The 23457-nt window shown below is 37.1% G+C and overlaps 1 protein-coding gene across 9 annotated transcripts in view; it reads left to right on the plus strand.

The window, feature by feature from the left end:
* The window catches only part of PDE4D (phosphodiesterase 4D), a 1391688-nt gene that overhangs the window by 1003680 nt on the left and 364551 nt on the right, over positions 1–23457 (plus strand). The window lies entirely within an intron of this gene.

A 23457-nucleotide genomic window follows, 5' to 3' on the forward strand; every position in this document is an offset into this window, starting at 1 on the left:
GAGTCATCACTGAATTCAGCTCTCTCCTCACCCCTGTCAGTGATTGTCAGGTGCCCCCAAGTTTTCAGCTTAGAGACTTATGCCTTCCTGCCTTTCCATATCCATTGCCACCACCTGCTCCTCTTATCTCGCCAGTGCAATGGCCCCCTAGGTACTGAGTTTCAGCTTCCAGTCTCCAACCATTGCATTGTGCCTGTCAGATGCTGCTGTTGGATTAATCTCCTGAAAATGGTATTTTTATCACATAACTCCACTGTTCAAATACTTTCTTCACTGCCTGTGACTTCCAGAGTAAATGCATCTCCTCTATGAAGCCTTTCTTGACAAATTTTTGCCCATGATAGAGCATCCAAATGATAACCCTGTTCCATGTGTCAGTGCATCCGACCCCCAGACATCCTTCACAGCCCCAGAGCATTATTCCACACACTGGGGTGTGTGGACCCTTGGCCCCACAAAGACTAATGCTGTTTTGTTGCTGGTTTTGCTTCACAGGTTTTGTTTGTTTGTTTGTTTGTTTGTTTGTTTGTTTTATGTCCTTATGTCTCTACAATGCAGCACAGTACTCTCTCTGTATGTTCTTGTTTTTTGTATGAGCTAGCTAATGACAGTCCTTGTCTGACATTCAAGGCCTCGAAAATTAGCCTCAACTTACTTTCCTGGTCCTATCTCTGCTTCTCATCCACACAGTTTAACTCAAGTCAAACTGGTCTGAAGTTGCCTCAGATATGCCTTTTCTTGTTTCCCTCTCCATGCCTTGGCTCATGAAAACTTCTCCTAAGGTGTTCCCACTCTCCTCTTGACCTGCCCAAATGCTCCCCTTTGGTCAAGGTCTATTTCATCATTCTTCCATAACGACATCTGCAGAGCCTCACATGCTGCACTGTGCTGTGGTATAAAGATGGCCTAGCCTAATGGAAGAAGGCCAAGCTCAGGGTCTAAGTAAAACTGTCTGATTTCATGACCAAATTGCCTACACTCTCTGAGCCTCACATTCATACTCTATGTAATAAGAGTAACAAAACCTAGGCTTCAAGGTTATCTTGAATATAAAGGATAATGTATATACTGATGTTCATTGTGAGTTCAGAGAGATATGGGAGCTCTGTTATTTTTAGTCTGATCATAGGGCATGTAATCATGTAGCTTTTGAAATATCTTTTAGTGTAAGACTTCACTGTCATTTGAATCACTCTAGAATATATGCTTTATTCCCAGACTACAAGTTTCTGGACTATAGCTAGCATGTAGTTGAATGGTGGGCATACACATACAAACAGATACATATGTGGATACTTACAGATATCCAAAGAGAGAGGTGCTTTCATGTATATTGACTCATTTAATCCCTACCAGAAGGCACCAGTCTGTGATCAAGTTGGTAATGTTTCTATTTTATCCACAAAGAACTGGGGCTCGGAGAATTTGAGTCCCTCCCAAATCAATCCATATCTCAAAGTGATAGTGGCAGGAAATTCAAACAGAATTTACACATTTTTCCCCAAATCTCTTCAATTCTATTTTTTCCCACATTCCCACAAAGAACATTTGAAATTGCTACCCTTGAAAATCCTCTCTTAACATGATGGTAAGGGAATAATAGAGTGTAAATCCCCAATGCTCAACATTGCTGTAAAGAATGACAAATGACACTTGAACTTCTTTTTTCCTGAAAAAGAATAAGAACAGTCTGTTGTTAAATACAATTAATACATATACATAATATGTAACGAGTCTTTGCTGCAAAAAATAGTCTTTTGATTGGAAAATCCTAAAAGTTAGATGATTTCTTTCCCAAATGCTCTCTAGTATCAGCAAAGTTTAAGTCTGCTTGATTTCATATCTGGACCATAATAGTAGTCATGCCAAATATAGAAAATTGTCCATGAAAGACACAGAGCAAAGAAAACCTTGCATAAATTATTGTTTTTAAGTTTATATTTACACACAGAAAATCCTCTCTAGCCAATGGAGGGGCAAAGAACATTCATATGCACATATGCACAGAACATTTCAGGGATAGCAGTTAAAACTTCTCATTAAGGAGACTCAGGTTAGACCAAAGTTAGTCCTCATATTTTGACAAAGGACCAGGATAGCTTACCAATAAATGAAATGATTGTTTACTTACTGCTTTATACTAATTCTGCATGTAATTTATATAGAGGGCCAAGGCAAAAATTGTCAGTACAAAGTTACAGCCTTTCTTTGCTTAAGTTTAGGTTAATCATTAATATTTTTCTGTCGATCAATACCCGTGAGAAGCAAAAGATGTAGCAGTGCTCTTCAACCCCATGTATTTGCCAAGTGAGAAAAGCCATGTGCCAGACTTTTTAGAGCTTTGTAATGTGCTTCAAGCGTTTAGCTCTTGTCACTCTCAGTGAAACTCTCTTATATTTAGATATTGTGTTTTACTTACTTTTGTATCCCTTGTGCTACTAAACTAAGAACCTTGCAAAAATAGATGCCTGACAGTGGTTATTTAATAAGTGAGTGAATGAATTAATGAAGGGTGTGCTGTTTCACAGAGAATACTATTAACTTGGATAGGTAAGTGTAGTGTCTTTAAGCAAAAGGATACAGTATTCTTTGAATGCTTGGAATACTGTTAAGAGTTTTTAAAATAATTTTTAAAAATTTCAGAAATTTTTTAATATCCACTAATTTTTTTGAGAGAGACAGAGAGAGAGAGAGAGAGAGAGAGAGAGAGAGAGAGCGAGCGAGCGCATAAGGGGGGGAGGAGCAGAGAGAGAGATGGAGACACAGAATCTGAAGCAGGCTTCAGGCTCCAAGCTGTCAGCATAGAGCCCTATGTGGGGCTCAAACTCATGAACTGCGAGATCATCACCTGAGCCAAAGTCAGAGGCTTAACTGACTGAACCACCCAGGCACCCCAACAGGTTTTAGAATAATTTTAAAACATGACCTTTGTTATAGGCTGAATTATGTCTTCCACGTATGTTGAAGTCCTAATACCCAGTACTTCAAAACATAGCTGTTTTTGCAGGTAAGATCTTTAAAGATGACTAGGGTTAAATGAGGTCATTAGGGTAGGTCTTTTCAAGTATGACTTGTGTTCTTATAAGAAGAGGAAATTTGGAAGCATGAAGAGAGACACCAGACATGTACACACACAGAGAGAAAACCATGTGAAAACACAGCAAGAGGGTAGCCGTCTGCAAGCCAAGGAAAAGAGCCTCAGAAAAAACCAAACCTGCTGAAACTTTGATCTTGGATATCCAGCCTCCAAAATTGTAAGAAAATAAGTCTCTCTTGTTTAAACCACAGTCTGTGGTATTTGCTAGGGCAGCTTAAGCAAACTCACAACCTTTGGCAAATTGCTACCTTTGGAAATCCTACAAATGAAAATGATGGTAAGGGAATAGGAGAGTATAAATCCCCAAGAATAGTGAGATGAGAAAGGAGACAACTGGAGATGCAAAGGTATATTTTAGAAATGGAAAATAGAGAACGAAACAGCCAGGTTGGGAATGCTAATTACAAAGCGCTTAAAGAGGAAAGTGTAAGGAAAAGGAAGCCATTCCCTTTGTGGACATCTGGGAAGACTTGGGAATTGAAGAACCAAGTATATTTTAAGATAAGCAGAAATTTCTGGAAAATCTGCATATGAAGTGGATTCTTCCATAGGTCTTCCTCTTACGCTGCACAGGTAGAGACCAGTTCCACTCCATCCTCATCAGAGGATTGGAAATTTATTCAACAAGGTGGATTCCAACTTGGAGATACCAGGCACAGTGGAAGGTAGAAGATTAAATAAAAAGTCTATCAATTGAATAGAGAAGCCCTGACTTCTCTAGTGAAGCTTAGGGACAGGAACTCTGTCAGTTAGGCTTCTAATGCTTAGGCAGGAGACTGAAGAATCCTGTAGAAAAATGGAATCACCATTGGTGATTATGTGGCTGCCTGGTGGAAAAGGCGAGGTTCTTTATTCCCCATGTACCCTACACTGAATCCCAAGACTCTCCAAGCCCAAGCCCACTTAAGTCATGCAGAGCTCCCATTCAGCATTTTAGTATCTTCCTCTTTAAAATGAATGGACATCCAAGGCCCCACAAATTTTAAAGAAACTTTCAACATAAAGTCCAAAACAAATGAAAATTTTAATAATAACAACAATAATAAAAAAGATATAAAAACAATTTATGGAACAAATAGAAATTTTAAGCAAAATGTAGTAAACTTACTACATTTATAAAACAAAATGATACCATACAAAATTAATAAGAACAAAAACTTATGAAAATTTAAAACAATGATAGGTAAAATTAAAAATGCAATGAGAGAGCTGAAAGATGTAGTTTTAGAAATCTACCAGCAGATAAAGAGACAAAGAGATGGATAATAAAAGCTAGGAAGATTGGAAAAATAATTCTATGTCTAAGATCTAATTACTAGGTGTTTGAGAAAGAGAGAGAGAAAGAAAGAGCGAAAATAGAGGAAATAAACTTGTCAAATAAAAAACACAAAAATTTCCTTAAATTGAAGGACATATTTTTCTTCATTAAAAGGCTTATGAGTACCTATCACAATAATGCAAATAGACCCATTAGAAAAATATGTATTGACATTTCAGGCCACAGCTACAAATAGAAGTTCCCAAAAACTTTAAGAGGAGAAGAAAAAAAACCCACACAGTACATTTCTCATAGGGGTTCATGTGGTATTGATTTATCCTCTCAAAAGCACATTGATACCTACAAGACAATGGAATGATGTATTCAAATTTCTAAGAAAAAATGATTTGCAGCCCATAACTCTAAAGCCAGCTAAATCATCAGTCAAGTGTGAGGAACTGATAAAATAATTGATATGCTTGACCCAGGCAGAAAACATTTTTCAAAGAGCTATTTAAAATCATATTGGGAAATTCTGGAAGAATTACTGATAATGCTACATAAAATTAAGCAAATTTTTTAAAAGAGGCAATTTACAACTTCAGAAAAAAGAAAAGCTTATTCAGTAAGTGAAACATAGTCATGACATTATATGTAGCTTATCAATAAACATTACATCCCAGGGATAATAAGATAAAAACTGAATATTTATTAGCCATCAATTGTTACATAACTATAGTAGGAGGATAGAAGCAGAGAAGTGGGGAAGGGAGCTGGGGAAAGAGTGAAAAATCATTCATTATCCATAATGGGAAGTTAATACATGTGTGGCATTAAATACAGGGAGAATGGACTAAAAGAGTTTCAGAGACCCGTAGTGAGAGGCATAGCACAAAGAACCCTTGTTTCTTAGTCTATGCTTATGTAGTATGATTAGGGGAAAACAGTTAAATAATTGTTTTGTGAATTTAAAAGGAACAAAAGCAATCAAATTTCCCAATATGATAAATGTCCTGTGTCAACTGGAATGATCACAGTTAAATGTCTTGAATTGGGATTGTTCAATATTTGAGTGGAATATTCCATTTCCCTTTTAATGCTTGATAGATATCACATTGTTGCTTCGGTGGTACTGTTTGCTGGCAGAGGTAAGACTGGCTTCCCTTGACCTTTCAGGAAAAAGGAGACGTGAAAATCTGGCCAACCACCCCAGCAGTTTTAGTGCTGGTGATGAGTGAGGTTGGAGACATTGAAGGCAGTTACGTTGTTCAGGTTATCCTATGCAGTTCTCATTCTAGAGATGACTTATCACTGATACTTTCCCCCTCTAGTTGTCTCACTAGTAAGGGAGATAATCATGTAAAATAATCAGGATAAGACGTCACTATATCAATGTGAGTTGTTGAATTCACACTTCAATGAGATTATCTTTACAAAGAGTAAAATAAAACCCATGATTTCCGTGCCATTGTTGACCCTACTTGAGTGAAACCACAGCGTAAGGAAGTTGGTTTTCTGTGCAGGGCTTTGCAGAATACATCTGGCTCCTTTACAGTCACATTTTGTCTGTCAGAATTACCATGACCCAGGCTGTTCTTTGCAGGTTTCCAATTCCCTTTGGCTCAAAAGCATCCGGATAGTTTTTGTGACCTTCAGCATGGTTGGCAGAACACACACTGTGAGAGCTCCTTGATTTAACAGAAAAGTCCTGTGCTTTGTCCAGAGGAGGGGCTTTCCAGCACAGGTTCCTCTGGCATATCCGACTGCCAGGCCTCCTGAAAGCCAGGTGTGTCAGGAATAGAGTAAACAGAATTTCACAACATCTAGACTTTTCCCTGTAGAGCAGCACAGTTCTATTGCTGAGCAGCTATAGCCAATGACCCCATGCTGTTCCCTCACTTTTCTACTAATTGAGAAAGCCAGTGGCTGCAAGAACATCAGCAGATCTAAATGTAAATGGAGTCAAAAGAGAGAGACACACATAGCCCAGTGAGAAGCTCGAATATTTTAGTGTAATACCCTAGTGTTCTGCACCATAAGCCTGGCATTCTGGCACAGAGTTCGTTTCTCACTTTCCCTCCCATTTCTGCCCTCCTCAGTCGATCTCTTGCATTATCCACATACACATCTCTGTCCCCTGTAGGATCCCAAGTTCCTATGAATGTGAGACTTGTGTATTTCTTTCATCCTGCATTTCTCCCACGGTTTAGTGCATTACTTTGCACATAGTGAGCCCTCAAAAAATCGAGAAAGATTTTCGATTGCATTTTCCAAATGCTGTAATATGTTCTAAAACACACTTCACTCTGTCTTAACTCTCTGTGTCTCATTCACTCCTGTGTTTCCAGAATATATTGCCTGTGGTCTAGCACACTGGTGAAGCAGTCAACTCTGAACCCTCTCTAATTAGAAAACCCAGCCCCCACCTAGTTGTTACTTGTCCTTGAATTCTTAGAGATTCATCATCTCTAGAACCAGTATATAATGTCAACCTCTTGAAGACTGAGATAATATCTGCATTGCATACATTAATATGCTGATACATATTAAACTTACACATTCATTTTTATTACTCTTATCAGCATTATTAATTATTACTATTATCAGTTTCCTCATTTCTAAATAGAAATTATGATGCCAAAGTCACAGGGCTATTGTGAGAATTAAAAATGTGTGTCTATGTGTGTATACATGTATGCACACACACACACAATCTCTATGCATATATATGCATGCACATGGGTGTGAATATATACCTACATATACATATATATGTACACACATGTACACACACATATAACATACATACATTGATAGAGCCTAAACCTAGTAAACACTCATGCTTGGTCTCATTACCACTAGGAGTACTACAAGTAATAACCGTCATAGTTTTCTCTCTAAAAGGAGGTTGGTAATGAAAAGCTTATAAAGTTGTAAGCATTTTAAAAGTTAATATATGTTTAAGCCTTGCAACTGTGCCTTGTGATAAGCACTCTCCAAGTGTTTGCTTTTATTATTTCTACTAATAGTAGTAAAACAAGGTGATTGTATAGCATGGTAAGCTGGTAAATAGTATACGCTTGATAAATTGTAATTAACAACTTTCGTGTTCATTTCCTCCTACGCGGATAGCACTGATGGGATATTGGTGGCAACACATACTTTCATGATAATATTAATTACCTTTGTACACACTGGGCCAAAAAAGTTCTAGGATGGCAAAACATCTTGGCCCAGAAGCCTGCCCTCGGCAAAAAGACAAGATGTGAGTGAGGAAAATATGCCTACAGGAATTGTGAGGGTGGCAGTTTGCCTACTATGTATAGTGATTTGCCAATTTCCCTTTCACCAACTATGACAGTGACACTGATGCTAGTGGAACAACCTGCATGACGCTTCAGGGACACATCCCTTTTTCTAAGGCTGCAGGCTTGCCAAGGAGACAGGATGCATGCTTGATTCCATCTGCTGTCATTTATCTGCCAATACAAATAGCAGGCCTCTGTGGGTCTGTTTGGCAGCCAAAATCACAGACTATATTTTAGCAACTCAAAGGAAGCCACTTCTGAGCATTAAAGATGGAAATATACCCCATGATACCTTCAATCCAAAGAAATGAGTATCCGAAATCTGAAACATTAGGCCCCACAAGGCATTGTCCCTTAATAACAGAGTAAAGATACTATTTCCAACCTACGCAGATTAAACTTGCTTGAAAGAGCTTGAGGAAAACTTTTATCACTTTTATCTTCTACTTTTAACTAAATTACATATTTTCTGGAACAGTATAACTTTAGCTTGATTCAAGTTTCATTGAAAAGGAAAAGCAAGGAGACCACCTATTATATTTGTGGTGCTGTCCTTGGTACATGCCCTTTGGCAAAGATGAATTTTGCATGGCGTTTGAGTTAAAAATAACCAGTCTTTTTTTTTTTAAATAATGTAAAAGGCAGCACAAAGAACTATTTCCTCTTTATTCAGAGATTTCCACACAGTATATATGGTTTGGAAATACAAAGTCAAGAAAGAAGAAGGAGGGAAACTTTTTAAATATACATGGTTTCATTTATAATCTGTTTTCACTACAATGAGATAATATTGGATATAGAATGGAGAAATGTGGGCACACATGGAATGTTGAAGCAGCAGCCTTTAACACACTGAATCAATGACACTTATGTTTGTATAAGTCTGTACGTCTAGTGGGGGAAGGAGAGGAGTTTTTCCTTTAAATCTCTTTCTAACCACTTGGCCTCTAATTGGGGCTCTTCCTGTTTGTCCCCTATTTTTATCTCTTGTTCTAGATATTCTTTTATTGAGATGGTCATTATCATAATGTGCCTTTTCCTAGGCAAAAAATATGTAAAGTTAAATCCTGAGTCCTCATTTCTGGCTTTGATCTTGAAGTCCATTTTTGTTATCAAATACCTTTCAGTCTGTGTCTTCAAACTCAAGTTGCATTCATTGAGATCAGTATGTTACTTTGCATTTGTAGGCCTTCTGATCTCCTAGATCGACTCTTTCCCAAATTCTCTTTTGACATCAGGGGTTACCATTCTCTTAATCCACCAGTTTAGAAACTGCAGTCATCGCTACTCACTTCATTTCCAAATCCAGTCCATCCTCAAGTTCTGTTAATCTTTCTTCCAAACCCAGCTTCCTCTGTCCTTCATTCTCCAGCACATCACCCTCACGCAAGTCCTCACACGCAGTCATGCCTGGACTTGGACACCAGGCACCAAATGGCAAGTCTGTATCCAGGCTCACTTACTTCATCGGTCCCACCTGCTACTTCCAGCTGGTGTATTGATAGACCTCTTTTGATCCTGTCACTCTCCATCCAGGGCTTCCCCAGCAGAGGGCACAACTCTCACAGGTGATAATCCTGGCCACAGGGAAAGTCCTCCCTCATCTGCCTTTGCAGCTGTTCTAAGCTCCCAACAGCTATTGCCACGTGAAAACACAGGCCCATGTTGGCAGATTTTCTGATTTTCAGGGCACAGAAATCAAGACTTAAAGAAAAAGGTGATGTAATAAATATCTACTTGCAGACAGACTATGTCTGAACTTTATTCTGTGTGCTAGAAGAGATATGGCAGTGAACAAAACTGTCAAAAATTCTGCCTTCATAATGTTCTTGTTAGAGGAAAAATGAATGCTACGAAGAAAAATGTGTCAGAGAAGAAGGTTGTGAGTATGTGTGCCTGTGGTAGAATTTTAAGTAGGGTGATTAGGAAAGATGTCATTGCAGAGGTGGCATTTCATAAATACATGCAGGAGGCAGATATGTGAGGCAAGAATGTACGAGGCAGGAGGAGAATAAGGAATATTGCTGCCATGATGAGGAACAGTAAGGAGGCTGAGAGAAAGTAGCAAAGTAGAAAACTTTCTACTTAAACTTTCAACTTTCAACTTCAACTCTTTTTATTTTTAAATCGGCCAACTGTGAACAGTATCAGGCTCGCAGAGGACCCCAGTACCAGAGGAGGAGCGCCTGGGTGCCATGAACATTAAAAAATAAAGCAAGAGGGGACAAAGTTGGAGATGAAACGTAAGGGGATTCCTGGGCAGGGCTGAGGGCCAGAGCCATGGCAAATCCTGTGTGGCTCGGTGGCTCTTAGTAGTGACTTTGGCCTTGTTTCTAAGTAAAACAATAAGCCGGCAAGGAACTTTGAACAAGGTTTTACCAGGATCACTCTGATTACTAATTTGGAATTAGACTTTAGAGGGATAAAGAAAGAAGCAGGATGTCCAAGGAGGATACTTCGTCACAAGAAATAATGGTGGCTGACCGAAGTTTGGGGCTGAACAACTGGAAGAATGGAGTTGCCAAAAAGTCAGATGGGACAAATTTAGTCAGTCCCTTAAGAGCAGTTTTACTTCTGACTCCCATTCCGCAGTGGACAGCAGAGGTGTCCATTTTAACCTTACCACAAGAGAGAGTTCTAAAAAATACATTCTGCACCCAGGACATTGAGAATCAAGACAGCTTCCTCTTCTGCTTGCTTAAGTCCACCTGCTTAATTCTAGGTTTTTCTCTGAGGATCTTTCTCTGGTAATTGTATACTGTGATTTACTACAATTCACACAGAACCAGCTACACTCAAAATTTCCAAATATAACACAAAAATTCCAATATTTAATAAGAGACCCATATATTGTCATGGTAGAGAGATCATTTAATTACAGCGCAAATCACATGCTGAGTATGTCCTATATGAATATTAATTGTCTTTCTTTTCCCTTGGAATGACTTTCAACAATCTCTGCAACTCACCTAGTCTTAATTATAATAATTAAGCATGTTCTGCCATGACTGCCGAACTCCAAGTTTTTTCTTGTGCTATTTACCCTTTTTGAAATATTTTTCCCTTTACCTTCTTCTCATGAAAATTGTACATTCTTTATAAGCCAAAGTAACCTCATAAGGTCTTTCAACTAATTGAACCCCACACTGATGTCTCCTTTTCTTTGTATATTTATAATTTCTCTACACCAATCATTTTTCATTTAAATATTCTCTGAAATGTTTTGGTATGAAATTTACCTTCCCTGAAATATGAGAACCATAATTTGCTCTTTAATTTTAACTCTTTTTGTTTTTAATTCAGCCAACTGTGCACAGTACTAGGCCATGTATGTAGCAGATAAATAACAATGTAATGATAACACAGTGAATAATCCATGAATGTCTAGAACATCTGTTCAATTAAACTGGTCACTCAAAACATATTCACAAATGCTTTGTCAGGCATTGCTAGATTTTCAAGCATGGAAATAAAACAGAGAAATCACTTACTGTGAGTATAAGATTTTTAAGAAAAGAGAAGATGTTAAAAGTCACTTTTTGAGAAACTGGTTTGGAAAATTTGTGTACCCAAGGTTATGGAGAGCCATCTTGTGGGCAATTCAGTTTCTCACTCAAATAAGATGTTTAAAGTGGTTCTCTCTCTATGGTAGCAGCAGAATGACAGAAGCATGGGCGTGCGCACACACACACACACACACACACACACACACACACACAAAGACAAAAAAACTGTAGTACAATTTTATACAATTAAACATATTTAACTAATTCCCATAAACTAATTGTAGTCTTTACAATGTTTTCTTAAATTTTTTGAATATCTAAAAATAAGAATCCCAGCAAAGAAAGTATTAAATATCAAAACATGACTTATGCATCGTCTATAAAAAATCTTACAAAACTAAGATCAGAAAAGAAAAACAGTCCTTAGAGGTTATCTCTTCAAATGATCTCTTCAAACTTTTTTTTTTTAATTTTTTTTTCAACGTTTATTTATTTTTGCGACAGAGAGAGACAGAGCATGAACGGGGGAGGGGCAGAGAGAGAGGGAGACACAGAATCGGAAACAGGCTCCAGGCTCCGAGCCATCAGCCCAGAGCCCGACGCAGGGCTCGAACTCACAGACCGCGAGATCGTGACCTGGCTGAAGTCGGACGCTTAACCGACTGCGCCACCCAGGCGCCCCACTTCAAACTTTTTGAAGGTTTAAGGGTGCTTTGAAAATCCGATTAATTCTATGGTTCCACTTGCTTGAGAAATGCAAATATATACAAAATTATGCATATAATTTCAGATGTTTCACCAACTTCCCTGCATGAAACTGCTCATAGACTTCATAGTTTAAACTCCTACATTATATAATACACAAAGAAGATCTGGAAGTTTAGGGTTGAAAAATAACTTTTGATCCCCTTATTTCTTCATCTCTAAAACACTATGCTCACACAATTTCATAAAATAGATAGGTAAATAAAATCATGATGAAATATTTTTGCTATATTGTTTGAGTCTGTAAGCTAAATCTTAGTATGTATAGTTTTTAGTTTCTTAATGTGTCTGACATCAACAAAGATAAAATTTTGATATTAGGCTAATATCATTTATGATATCTCAAAGATCCTTGATGTTCCTTCTATCCAAAACAAAAGATGTATTTTCAAATTACATCTTAGCCTTGAACCCCACAACCATGGGTAAATTAAGCCATTATGAGGTTGACACATTTAAGCAAAGGGTCCTGAATCATATGCTACCCTAACTACATAGAGTCAAACTGCTAGTTCTCTATTCCCTCATCCTTTTTCATTGAGAAATCAGGTGCATTCACAAAAATCACCTCTCATGCGAGACCACTGGAGCTCTTTTTTTTTTTCTTTAACATTTGTAATAGTTTTTGTTTCATCTCTTGCTCTTAAAAATCCTTGTAGCCTATGTTAATGTATCCCAAAGTAGCTTCTGTGAAATGTTGTTTCCATATAATATTAACAGGGGCAGCATACAAAATGGTTCTACAGTCAAATAAGCTGAGATTCACAAATTTAAAATGATATATTAGTGGAAGATTCCCAAAGTCTTTAACAGACTAAATAAATATTTTAATCTTCATGAAAGAGATACTACGTGAATATCCCAAATTTTATTAAAGATGGAACTTTTTGTTTGCTTCTAGAGTAACTAATCCAGTTGGTACTCCATGCAAAACATTTCGAACAAGCTAAACTAGAGATACAAAGATAGATAGATTTTATTTATTTATTTTTTTTAATTTTTTTTTTCAACGTTTATTTATTTTTGGGACAGAGAGAGACAGAGCATGAACGGGGGAGGGGCAGAGAGAGAGGGAGACACAGAATCGGAAACAGGCTCCAGGCTCTGAGCCATCAGCCCAGAGCCTGATGCGGGGCTCGAACTCCCGGACCGCGAGATCGTGACCTGGCTGAAGTCGGACGCTTAACCGACTGCGCCACCCAGGAGCCCCAAGATAGATTTTAAAATGTACACAGATTGCTTGAATAAATCTCAGGATGGTCAGAAATTGACTTGTATTGTATAATATTCTGGGAAAGGAAATTTTACCTTAAATTATCAAAATTCAATTATGATTCATTTTAATTTAGTAGATAATTTGATATAATAGATAAAGCAATCACCTGAAATTATGAGTTATATACCAGCAGAAACACTGTGATTGGTATAAAACTTAGTTTAAGATGTGATTGGTATAAAACTTAGTTTAAGATGTGATTGGTATAAAACTTAGTTTAAGATGCCTTCTGCAGTAATTCCCAAGTAGTATTCTAAAAAGATGATTCACTCTAATATTCACTGATTTCCAGGGGAGAATGGTTCAATTATTCTTCAGATGTTCTTTACCTTCTAGAGTAGTCACATTCCAATCATTATACCCAAAGCTGTTAGAAAGACTGCAATAAAACTGTTTTTTCTTAAAACTGCCAAGTCAATATTTTCCAAACTATTTTATTTTTTAGTCTTTATTTTTATTATTCAACTAAACACTTAACATCTAAAAAATGAGTATTCTATGCAACCATTTGAGAAAGTTCTCACATTTATTTCCATTTTAAATAAAGTGGTTTTTATTCCATGTTAATAGAGAAGAGCAATTGTATCAATAATCTAAAAACTGTGAATTTGTGATTAAGGTGACAAATTGACTACGTGCTCATATCATCTATAATTAAATAGAGGGATTTAAAAGAAAGGGAATGGAGTAGGAGGGAAGACTACCTCACTCCACCCACACACTATTACCACCCTCAGTCCCTACCACAGAATATTCTGAAGAAATGTTATTGAAGAGGCTTAATGACTCAGAGAGCAGATATATCACACTGTGGGTTTGCAATGTGGGGCTGAAACAAGGGATGAGAGGAACACCTCTGTTATGGTCAGAGGTGGCTTCTCTGGGAAGCCAGTTCTGAGATTGGGTACAGATGTTCATGGAAAAGTGTTCTCAGGATTGACACTTTTAGGAGAGGGGAGGAAGATGATTAAAGCCTCAGTAGAAGCCTCAGCTGACCCTATGGCAAACATGAGCTACTGTTTGGGGGAAAAAATGTTTAAAACAATGAAAATTTTTCATAGGAAAAAAAAAGAAGGCAATTATTAACTCAAAGTAAAACAAAAGTTATAGCATAAAGGACATATTATCATATGCACATGCAGTAAATAAGATTTATACAGTAAATATATGCAAGCAGTATTATAAATTTAACTAAAAAGTGTGATTTAACTAGGTGAAAAAAGAAAGGGGGAGCAGTATAAGAGAATTAAATCTTTCTTGATTACACAATAAATGAATGGATAATAGCTAAAAATTTCAAAATCAAGAAAAAACAATGTAAACATTACTTAGAAATATAGAGTTAAATACCAGCAGAAACAAAATGATTTGGTTAAAGGGCATTCAGAATAACTACAGAAAATAAGTTGCTTTTTTAAAAATAAGACTTTGAATGTAACTTTTTAATTATATGTGCATAATTTCTCTTTGTCATGATTGATTGAGTCAAGCTGTCTTAACAAGCAAACTTCAAAATGTTGTGACAACAAAGGTTACCTTTTTTTCCTCCCATGCTACATGTAGCTGCCTCACTGCAGTATGGAGGCTGATCAAGAGTTACCATCCTGGACTTTGCTAGTCTCTCTGGCAGAGAGAGGGGAAGGAAAGGGTGGAGGATCTCACACCAGCAATTCAGTTCTTGGCCACTTATGACTTTATGATATTGGTCAGGACTAGTCAGATGGCCCCATTCAACCACAAGAGGTTTATTAGGTGCTCCTACATGTGATTGGTAGATGGAGAGCTAGAAATACTAGTCAATAGTTCAAATGACTACCACAATTCCTGTCATCAGAATTAAATAAAAATAAAATGATTACTTCTAGCTAAAAGTTTAAATATTCATTTATATAATAAACAAATATCTGTATCCCATATTTATCAATAAAAATTAAATATCTATAAATAAATAGATACATAAATAAAAATACTTTTCTTACATAGGTATAATTTACATTTTTATATTAGGCCGTTTTATGTATCCAATATTTATTTCTTAAACAAACAAACAAAAATTTAATACCTTCTGTTTACCAGGCATTATTTTAGATCCTGAGTATTCAGCAGCAAGCAATACAGACAGAAACCTTTGTTTTTAGGTAGCTTATATAAAGTATTAGGGTCAGGGAGACTCAATAAACATAAGACGTGGCATTATGTTATATAATGTGTCAGGTTAGAAGTGCTGGGAAAAGACTGTGCCAATGAAGGGGAGTTAAAAGCAGAGGCTGAGGGTCTGTTTAGAATTTCAAATGTGAAATTAGGTTAGGCTCACCGAGAAAAGGCCCTTTGAGGCAAGAGTTGAAGAGGGCCATGTGTGTGCACAATGGATTCCTGGGCAGAGGGAGCAGCAAATACAAAGTTCCTGAGGCTAGAGCATCCATGCTCTCATCAGGAATGGAGTGTAGGCTGGTGAAACTGCAGTGAGAAAGCCCAGGCAACAGTAATAGGGGACATAGTGTGTATATATGAGACACAGAGACCATGCTACAGAGTGCTATACCCTAGGTTCTTTGCTTGAACTTCAGTGAAATACTTGAACTTGCAATGGAAGAAAAATTGCTCACCACTTAGCAGATGGCCAATATTTCATATAAACCAACTTGGCAACATCATGAGAAAGACAGAAAAATGTAGAATTTGTTTATATTTTCTGTCCATTGTGAATTGCTTAAAGGTCTTTCTTTCATGCTTTATATATTGCACTAAACATTATCTTTCTGCAAAGTATTGCCATAAAATGAAGCTTTGAGTATAGCAAAAAGACATTATTTATTGAGATTCTACAATATGACTTCATTTAATACACAGAATACTCCAATTAGTGAAATACAATGTTCACACTTTACAGATGAGACCATTGAGGTTCAAGGGGTATAAAATGATGAGTTATCAGGCTGTAGGAGAACTGGGATTTAACTTCAGGTTGGTCTGACTGACTGAAACAATCTTCCCTACTGTCTTCATCTGACTCCCAAAATCGATCTTGTAACACACAGATTTCCTAGGTCCAGGGAATTAAATTTTTGGTCTAAAAACTGACCTGCCAGGGGCGCCTGGGTGGCTCAGTTGGTTGAGTGTCTGATTTCGGCTCAGGTCATGATCTCGCAGTCTGTGAATTGGAGCCCTGCGTCGTGCTCTGTGCTGACAGCTCAGAGCCTGGAGCCTGCTTCTGATTCTGTGTCTCCCGCTCTCTCTGCCCCTCCCCCACTCATGCTCTATCTCTCTCTGTCTCAGAAATAAATAAACATTAAAAAAAATTTATAAACTGACCTGCCAGATTCACACTACATATGGAAAGAGTTTCTATTTATAGTGACATTTGGTCCGTAGAGAATGTCGCTGCCAGCCCTGTTGGTATCTACAAGAACTAGAAAGCATTATTTACAGAGAATGATTCACAGTAACAATTAAGAATTAACTATACTTACGATGATAATTTTGCCTTACTAGAGTAAATGGAATTAAAATGCACTCTGATTTGAAATTCATTGCTTTTTTTTCTTTTCTTTTACAGGTAAGTTTGGAAATAATTTATTTTGCTTATGGAATAAAGGTATGATGTCACTTTTTAAGTTTTATTTTAATTGCTTTTAACGTGGTGCATAAGAGATGATGTGTTTCATCATGCATTTTTTTGTTACTGTTGCTATTGTTGCTCTTGCACATTTCTGAAGGTGTCATTGTGGGTTTAAGGTATTCGAGTCAGGCATTTTTAAGTACGTGATTCCATAAAGTAAGTCTGTGCAGGGTATTTATTTGGGCTTCTGTGCTGGATAAAAGGAGGGGGATCGTATTGGGGGTAAGGGAAATATAAGAAGAGGGAAGAATATTCATGCAGTGAGAGTCTATAAAGCTGAGAAGGGCAGTAACCTTCAGCTCCAGGCATATAGTAAACAAACACCGTGAATATGTGCCCAGGAATGAGATGCCTGTTCATGCAGACTATTTTCATTCACTCTTCTAAGCCCTTGGTTTTGTGTTTTCTTCTATTATCATGCCAAATTTCTGACCAGGGTATGGCTGATATGTATCTTTGAAAAAAGAACGGCTGTGCCATTTTGAACCAAAGTCAAATCTTAAGTTAGAAAGCCATAAAAAAGATCCACTTCCTGGAAACCATGTGAAAAGGGAAAAGAGAAGAAAGAAAAAATATATATATTAACCATTGCAGAAAAGAGGACAGAAATTTCTTTAGACCTTCTAGATACACAAAAGAGAAGATAAAATTTCAGACACTTAAGAAGATTTGGGATTTGTACTGGGGAAGGGAAGCAGCCTGTTAGTTTGCCTACATGGGACTGTAGCATTATTGGTGTGCATTGTGCTTTTGTTCCTATGTGAAAGATGTGACTGTGCGAGATTTGAATTAAGTACATCACTGAAGTAAACCTATGTTAACTATAAATGGTATGTTTACTTTATTAAAGACAGATTTGTTAAAAAATGAAATTCAACTGAGTAAATTTGAAGATCTAATTACTTTAACAATTGAATTGGGCAGCAGTCCACCTAAAAGTAGAGAAGATCTCTAAGAAGTTGTACAAAATGGAAGGCTTTCCTAGAGCAATGATGAAGCAAAAAAAAAAAAAAAAAAAATACTAACAAAAGAAAAGGATTGCTTCAGAGGAGGTCACTTTCCCTTAGGGAGAAGAGCAGAGGGTTTTATCCTACAGTTTACCTCATCTTCCCTCTGGAGAGGGAGAGGGCCCATATTCAGGACTCCTTGGTCCCCATCAGAATTTTCCTGACTGACTGGTTAAGACTACAATTCTAGTGCAGGTTGAAACTACAATTAGATTATGTATGAACCTCTGGTTTGAGGACTCTACCTAAGTGACACCATTTGGGGCCTGTGGTTTTCTTTCGAAACAGACTGTATGTGCTTTAGAAGTTATTGCAAGCTTTACTGTTAAATGTATACAAATAAACAGAGATAGGAACACTAATTCTATTCCTAGTCTAAGTTCTGCCTAATCAGAAAGATGTGATGTAGCTCAGAAGGTAAAAAATGTTCTTGCACCCCTGATCTGGATGGGTAAAGACTTTGATCTTACTATATTTTCACCAATATAACCATATCAATGTCAAAGTCATGATGGAGTCAACATTATCACCCTGAGTAGATCTTATAAAAAAGGAAGGACTGCAAATGTTTTCACTGAGAAAATATAAATTTGGTACTTGAACCACGAAGCCTGCAGCTCTTTTTTTTTAACTAATATTTCACTGCTTGATGGAAAAAAGTAGAATTAAAGGACGTTATAAAATGCCACGACATCTTTGGGAAAATACATGTATTTTTTTTCTCTCTTTCTCTAAAAATCTAAGTATCATGGAAATTCTGTAGCCCATCGGCCAGCAAACTTTTTCTGTGAAGGGCAAGATAGTAAATATTTTAGACTTTGTAGGACCCAACATCTTTGTAGTAACTATTCAACCCTGCCATTGTAGAGGAAACGCAGGGACCCACAGACAAATACATAGTGAATTAGCATGGTGTGTACCAATAAAACCTTATTTACAAAAAGAGAGGTGGGTGGGATTTGCCCTGGGGAGGTTTCCAGTCCCTTCCTCTAACTTCCTTTGAAATGAAAAATTTTAAGCAATCTTAAAAATTTTTGGAAAGGTATGTATTTTGGTCATCTTCTAATATATAGGTAAACCCTTAGTATAAATAGGAATGAAATGGTGTTCAACAACAATTTAGAGAAAATAAATATATGTCTGGAAAGATTTGGTGAATTTAAACACTAGAGGGCACAAAAGGATATTTTTAAGTAAGGATATTTTTGTAAACACAACTCTACAATTATGAAAAACTGCCTCAATAGAGCATTGTGACCTCAGTGTGCATAATTTGTCAGAAATGTCGGCCTGTAGCTCCAGTGACCTCACTGGCCACAAGAACTTGAAGTGGTTGACCAATCTGTGTGCTATAATAATAGCCATATGTCTTTTTTTTTAAAGCTTGCTTTTGACCTTTTCATACAATGTGGCCAAGCTTAGATTTATATAGTAGATTTTTCCCCCATTTTGTAAGAGAAGACTCATTTGTTAAATTGCTGTAGGTTCTAGTTTTCATGTGGTGTGGGAACTCATTGTAGTAAAACAAAATTATTTTCTATTTTCTTATCTTTCTCATCTTAAATAAAGTCATAATAAAATAATACATGCAAGTATAGTTTGTTACTTTGATTTTTATACTACTTTGAGGCTTTTATTTCATAAAAGTGATTAAAAACCCTTAGGACATGTGGGGCACCTGGGTGGCTCAGTTGGTTAAGTGTCCAACTTCTACTAGGTCATAATCTCACAGCTGATTTCCAGTGCTGCATTGGGCTCTGTGCTGATGGCTCAGAGCTTGGAGCCTGCTTCAGATTCTGTCTCCTTCTCTTTCTGCCCCTCCCCCATTCATTCTCTCTCCCTCTCTCTCTCTCTCTCTCTCTCTCTCTCTTTCTCTGTCTCAAAAATAAATAAACATTTTTTTTAAACCATTAGGACTTCAAGCCCCAAAAATGTTCATACCTGTTCATCTAGTAATTCTACTTATACGTATTCAGATTAGAGAAGTAATCTGAGATATTATAAAGATTAACAACTGATATTATTGCCACAGAAATACTTATATTATTTAAAACCTGAACATACTATAAGTCTTCCCAATAAGGTAATGTTTAAATAAATTTTGATGTTAGTGTCAGCCAGTAGAATATTGTCAACCATTAAAAAGATTTTCAAATAATTTTAAATGATATGGGAAATTGTTTATAGTATAACATGAAATGCAAAGCAGAATCCAAAAGGTAGATGGTACACCCATCTACCTCTGGGTGTAGATGATTTTTCTTTACTTCTTTTGCTCTTCTTCATTTTCCAAACATTCTATAATAAGCATTCACCATTTTATATAATCATAAAAATATTATTCAAGCTGCAAATGATTTCAGCATCTCAGAGCGCTTTTTTCTGTCTGATTCTTAGGTCAGTGCTGATAAAAGCCAATTATAAAAAAAGTATATTATTTTATGCATCAGAAAATGCATTTAAATGAATTATTGATTGTTAGGCAGGCACATCATTAGAGTCACCTTTTCAACTCTATGGGATAAGCTAATTTGTCTCCCTTCTGTTAGGGCTGAGGTACCTGGACACTAAAGGGGAATGAGGCCACAAAAAAGACCAGGGAAGCAAGAGCCTGCTGCCAAGGCCTATGGTGCTGAGATTTAGCACAGAACTTCCCCAGAAGCTCCCTGGACTATGGTAAAGCAGGCCACATGCAAAACACATATGCGCATGTGCGCACTTGCACGTCCCTCTCACCCTGTTCTTCCTTCAATATCTGCTTTCTGCCCTGACTTTCCTTAAAAGTGGACCTCAGGGAATGTGCGTGGAGAGGGCTGGAGATAGAAACAGGAGACTTGAGATGCCAAATTGGACTGCACTCTGAGCACAAAATTCCATAGGGTGGCTTTGCATAAAATATTACAAGAAGTCCCATAAATAATATGGACAGAAAATGCCACAATCATGTGACAAAGCAAAAGCTTGTCACATGTCACAATCATGTGACAAAGCAAAAGTTTCAATTCAGCTTTTCCTTGTGACTCTTTTAGTAGCAGGAACGATGTGCTAAAAATGTAGTTTCTTCCTTTTTTATTTTGTAAAAAGACGTCTGAAAGAGTGAACATGGCATAAGCAAAGTCACAAAGTTTGAGCTACATAGAATACTTTTTTTTTCTTAATTCACTATGTATTTTTTAACATTTCCATCAGAGCTTTTAATCCCTGGTGCCTAGGAGATTGAGAACTGAGTGACGAGATGTAATTGAGACTAGCTAATTCCTTCAAACAGCCCTTATGCTTTAATTTTCTCTGTAGATACAATTTTCTCTTTATTTTTTAATTTTGACCAAATGGCTTTTAACATAAACTGACAGGGGGTGCCTGGGTGGCTCAGTCAGTTGAGTGTTCAACTCTTGATTTTGGCTTAAGTCATGATCTCAGTGTGGTGAGATCGAGCCCCGTTGGGTGGTGCAGGGGGGGCTCTGTGCTGAGTATGGAGCCTGCTTAGGATTCTCTCTCCCTCTTTCTCTCTGCCTCTCTCCTGAGCATGCACGTGCATGCTCTCTCTCTCAAAATAAATAAACATTTTTTAAAAAATATCATAAACTGACAGAATCAGCCATTTGGGATTGTTCACAAAGATATTCAGATAGTCTGAAGTTTGCCAGCTTATTATCCTCAAGTGATAGTTACTGGTTTTTATATATGAAATGTTCTCAGACATAGCCAGGTGCAAATAAATCTATAAATATTTGAGCATTAGCTATTGTCTATTGGGTAGATATATGAGATATGGCTTATCTAAACTAATTACCAAAGGGAATAGAGAAACTTTTAATCCTTTCTGGAACAAAGCGGAATCACATATCCCTTAGAAGAATAACAGAATTTAGAGCCAGATAATGAAATTCCTCTGGAGTCTGTCTTCTGAAGAGTTGGAGGGATTCGTGTAGCATATGTTTACCTAGCTCCTACTGTGCTGGGCAGTCCCAGGGTTACATGGCCCCAGAAGTTCACAGCCCAGCAGAACATTGAGCATATTGCTCTCATTTTATTCATGGCACTCCCTCAGAGAGAAAGGGAGATGACAATATGCATTATGCCCTAAATAAGAAACAAATTAGAGAAGTAAAGATTACTTTCCATTTACCATAGACACCTATGACATATTTATTTCCATTTACTCATATCCATATCTCACCAGACAGCCCATAGCACATTCATGTCCTCATGTCCAATCTTATCTTTTTTCACTACCTTATTTATTAGTTCTCAGATAACCTGAAGGAGAATGGATCTGAGCTTTTTTCACACCTGTAGTAGGTTCATGTTAAAATCCAGGGAAACTGTGGACAGACCTTTTTTTTTGAGCTAAAGTATGTTAGTTAACATTACCAATAAGGACAAAAGCTTCCTAAATGAAAATGAAAAGTATGGAATGATACAGTAGTCTAAAAACTATGTTGAAACGATGAGTATGTTCTAGCGATCTGCTGTACAATATTGTGCCTATAGTTAACAACACTGTGTTGGCACACTTGATAATTTAAGATGGTAGGGCTCATGTTATGTGTTACTACCCACCACATACATCACACGTCCAACACCAAACAGACCCAAGGAAAATTGTGGAGGTGATGGATATGTCTATTACCATGATTGTGGTGATAGTTTCTTGGATGTATGTATTTGTCCAAACTCATCAAACTGTATACATTAAATCCGTGCATATTTTGTGTAACTGTTATACCACTATGAAGCTGTTTTTTTTCAGCTATGGCTGTTACAGAGGACAATGTCTTGGATTTTGAGAGAAAGGAGGATTTGAGAGGGAAAAATTTATGACACTATCTTCCTGGCTTTAGTCTTTCCTTCTCAAATCCTTGTGGAGTAGAATCAAATATTAATTGTTTGAAAATTCTTCTTTAATTATTTACTCCCTTTCTGAGAAACTGTTGATGATGTTTCACTTCTAAATGGAACAAATTCTCCACTCCTGACATAACATTCGAAGTTTTGCACACTCCAGTCTCAGCCTTTCTTTCTTACATTTTCCTAGTTATCACTGTGTATAATAACCTGCCCTCAGAATGCCAATAATTTCACCATGCACAGGATATGTCTTCCATCCTCATACCTGGATATATTATGCTTCTAAAGAGCAGCAGCTGCTTATACTTGTTATCAGACAATGCCAGTCACCGTGTTATAAGTGTTTGATTATTACATGTCAATATGTATCTCCTATCGTGGTCAAATCAGTGAATTCATCCACTTAGCAAATCTATATTGGACCCCTACCACTAGTAGTCCCTACTCCAGTTGCTGGTACACAGCAGTGAAAAAAGCAGAGTCTCTTCATTTCTTTTTCTTTTTGTGGAACTTTTTTTTGGGAGGGGGAGGGAGAAAAACAATGCAAATTTTCAAACATATACAAAATAACTATGTGATGATAAGTTCTATGAGGAAAAATCATGCAGAGTAAAGAAATAGAGTGATGGTGATGCTATTTTAGATTGAACAGTCAGAATAAATAGCTCTTTCTATTAAACTGATATTTGTACCTTAACAAAATGAAAGAATGATGCAGATATCTGAAGGAGGAGCATTTCAGGAACAGAAACAGCAAGGGGAAAGGTCCT

The sequence above is a fragment of the Puma concolor genome, chromosome A1 (genome assembly GCF_028749965.1).
Source record: "Puma concolor isolate L17-30 chromosome A1, mPumCon1.1.hap2, whole genome shotgun sequence".
NCBI lineage: Eukaryota > Metazoa > Chordata > Mammalia > Carnivora > Felidae > Puma > Puma concolor.